Raw genomic sequence first — 2,891 nt, 5'->3', positions numbered from 1 at the left:
CACTAAAAAAACTACCATATGACCCAGCAATCCCACTCTTGGGCAAGTATCTGGAGAAAACCGTAGTTCAAAAAGACAATTGTACCCCAGTGTTCACTGCAGCACTATTTACAATAGCCGGGACGTGGAAGCAACCTAAATGTCCATCAACAGATGAACAGATGAAGATATGGTACATCTGTATATATGTGATACATATATACAAAGGAATAGTACTTAGGCATAAAAAGGAATAAAATTGGGTCATTTGTAGTGATGGGGTTGGACCTAGAGTTTGTCATACAGAGTGAAGTAAGTCAGAAAGAGTAAAACAAATATTGTATATTAACGCATATGTATGGAATCTGGAAAGATGGGTTCAGATGAGCCTGTTTGCAGGGAGGGATAGAGACACAGCAGTAGAGGATGGTCATGTGGACATGGGAGGGAAGAGGAAGATGAGACTAACTGGGAGAGTAGAACTGACATATAAACACTACGGTGTATAAAACGGAGAGCTAGTGGGAAGCGTCTGTAGGGCATAGGTAGCACAGCTTGGTGCTCTGTGATGACCTAGACAAGTAGGAGCGGGGAGCGGGGGAAGGGACGTTTGAGAGAGAAGGGACATGTGTATACATATAGCTGATTCACTTCACCATATAGCAGAAACTAACATAACATTGTAAACCAATTATACTCCAATAAAAATAAAAACGAGCTGTGTGTGTTGAAATGCTTGTTAAAAATCACAGACTATTGGATCCTTCCCTAGCACTAATGATTCCTTAACCTTCATGATTCTAATGTAGGTGGCCCTCAGGCCACACTTTGGGAAACAATGGCTTAAACCTGGCCAAGAAAAACTGCATGAAACTGTGAGGACATGTGGTCTCTTTTGAAATCTAGTGGTTGGTGACTGAATATTGATAGCTTTGTTTTTCCAATTAGTGGAAATTATCCCTGCTGGAAGGAACTGATTCATTTTGGAAAGAGGGTGTTCAGTAATCTTTGAAGCACAGAAACATTTTTTCCATTCTTTGTGTGCAAACAGATTGTTGGCCTTCTTCAGGGGTGCAGGCCCAGACAACATCTCGGCAGGCCCTTTCAGATGGCATTTTTTCACAGATGAAATTAGGTCAAGGAGAAAATTCAGAGCAGTTTGAAGCAGGAGAGAAAGAAAAAAAAAAAAATCCAGAAATGCACCATAAAGCTGAGGGCCGCCGGAGACGTCCATCTGCTTTGTTTGCCCTGGTGAAGGCCAATGGTTTGTCACATGAATCTCAGGCCTTCCTGTTCTCGGCAGCTGCCTTCTGAGTCACTGCGGGTGACCAGGGAGGGTGCCCTAACTGTCAGAGAACATAAGGCCAGCCGACTGACCGTATGACTTTTAGGTGAGGCCATTGTGTCAGGCCAATTTTGAAATTAAAGAGCAACTGCATCATCGCCTATTCTCATTCAAGAATTTCTTTAGTCTAGATTTGTCTATGACTGCAAATCAGCAGACGGCACAAAAAACGAGCTGCTAAGTGGAATTTGCATCTGGTTAAGTGAGAACTGGTTCCAGTCCTATTAGTCACCAAGATCATTTAAGGGTGGAGTTCACTAGCAGGATAAACATTAAACCAAAAGCAACACTTCCTTATAACAGTTGGTGTTTCCTAAGAAGTCTGTAAAATGAAAACCCAGATGCCTAGGTAGGCAATATTATAGTTAGAAAAGCCAACCTTTACTTTTCTTTTTCCTCTGGCTTCAGCTCTTGCAGAATAGTGTTGAGTATATTATGCGTGCTCAGTCACTCAGCTGTGTCCGACTCTTTGTGAATCCATGGCTTGTAATCTGCCAGGCTCCTCTGTTCATGGCATTTTTCAGGCAAGAATACTGGAGTGGGTTGCCATTTCCTCCTCCAGGGGATCTTTCCGATCCAGGGATCGAACCAGCTTCCCCTGTGGCTCCTCCATTGGCAGATGGATTCTTTACCACTTGAGCCAACTGGGAAGCTATGGGTATATTATACTCATGAATCAAGATTTCTCTATTAATCACATTTACATTGTATGAAAGCCTCCCCCAAACTAACCAAGATACAATACATTTGAGCATAGAGTCCTGTCTCTATCCCTCAACCCAATACCTGGATGTAAGGGGTGATTAATAAAGCCCTGACTGTGTGATCCACTTATTAGTTGTACAACAGAGTCATAATAATTGATTCACTTCTCTGAGCCTCCATTTTCATTTCTGTGATCAGGAAGGAAACCTTCTGTCTTGTCTACCTTGCACAATTTTTGTGAGGATCAAATAAAATAGTAAGTACTGAAGATTTGCTTTCTTATAGCAGAAAAATGCATTAAGTATCACTGAAACGCTAGATAAGAAACTGTGACTAGTGGTTATCTCTGGGAGACAGAACACAGACAGGGGTCAAGGCTAGGCAAAAGATTTTATTGTATATACAGTACTTTCCATTGCATAAAAACAATGCATATGTAAGAATGATTAGTATGAAATTTAGGCTTTAATAAAATCTTTATGAAAATCCAGAGGCATGTTATTTCATTTACACTCAGATCCATTGTTTTGACTGCAATGCCTTGTAACAGAGTCAGAGAATTAAAATTGCACAATAGAAAGTTGCACATCTTTTAGAGTTACATTTCTCTTCCTTTTGTTTTTCAATTAAAGCATAGTTGCTTTATAATATTGTGTTAGTTTCAGATATATAGCAAAGTGATTCAGTTATACATATAGATACATTTTTTTTTTCAGATTCTTTTCCATTATAGGTTATTATAAGATATTGAATACACTTCCCTGTGCTTTACAATAAATCCTGGTAGTTTATTTTATATATACTGGTATGTATCTGTTAGTCCCATACTCCTACTAATTTATCCACCCTCCCTTCCCCTTTG

This window comes from Cervus elaphus, chromosome 29, assembly GCF_910594005.1.
Source record: "Cervus elaphus chromosome 29, mCerEla1.1, whole genome shotgun sequence".
In the NCBI taxonomy this organism is placed as follows: Eukaryota; Metazoa; Chordata; class Mammalia; order Artiodactyla; family Cervidae; genus Cervus; species Cervus elaphus.
This window is presented reverse-complemented; position numbering follows the sequence as displayed.